Source organism: Nomia melanderi, unplaced genomic scaffold, assembly GCF_051020985.1.
Source record: "Nomia melanderi isolate GNS246 unplaced genomic scaffold, iyNomMela1 scaffold0014, whole genome shotgun sequence".
Lineage (NCBI taxonomy): Eukaryota > Metazoa > Arthropoda > Insecta > Hymenoptera > Halictidae > Nomia > Nomia melanderi.
Window position 1 is genome coordinate 1,757,201 of NW_027475130.1, and position 955 is coordinate 1,758,155.

The window sequence follows — 955 nt, forward strand, 5'->3', positions numbered from 1 at the left end:
TCACGGGTGCTATTAGAGATAGCGCAATATACCAAAGTGAATTATCTGCAGGAGGGCCTAGCGTATTAATCTGAGCAGCGGGAACGACCTCGGACCACCAGGGGCCGAGAAAACCACCGACACATGGGGCCGGACTGTCAGGGTCTGGGAAAAATCCAATATATATCTGGTGATATCTCGAGTGCTATTAGAGATAGCGCAATAAACCAAAGTGAATTATCTGCAGGAGGGCCTAGCGTATTAATCTGAGCAGCAGGAACGACCTCGGACCACCAGGCGCCGAGAAAATTACAGATATTCGGAATCCGTCACCTAATGTCATGTAAAAATCCAGCATATATCTGGTGACATCTCGGGTGCTCTTACAGATAGCGCACTAAACCAAAGTGAATTATCTGCAGGGGGCCCTGGCGCATGAATATGTGCAGCGGGAACGACCTCGGACCACCAGAGGCCGTGAAAACCACAGTCTCATGGGGCCGGACACTCACGGTCAGGGGAAAATCCAATATATATCTGGTGATATCTCGGGTGCTATTAGAGATAGTGCAATAAACCAAAGTGATTTATCTGCAGGAGGCCCTGGCGCATGAATCTGGGCAGCGGGAACGACCTCGGACCACCAGGGGCCGAGAAAACCACCGTCTCATGGGGCCGGGCACTCAGGGTCAGGGAAAAATCCAATATATATCTGGTGATATCTCGGGTGCTATTACAGATAGCGCAATAAATCAAAGTGCACTGTCTGTAGGAGGCCCTGGCGCATGAATCTGGGCTGCGGGAACGACCTCGGACCACCAGGGGCCGAGAAAACCACCGTCTCATGGGGCCGGACACTCAGGGCCAGGGAAAAATCCAATATATATCTGGTGATATCTCGGTTGCTATTAGAGGTAGCGCAATAAACCAAAGTCAATTATCTGCAGGAGGCCCTGGCGCATGAATCTGTGCAGCG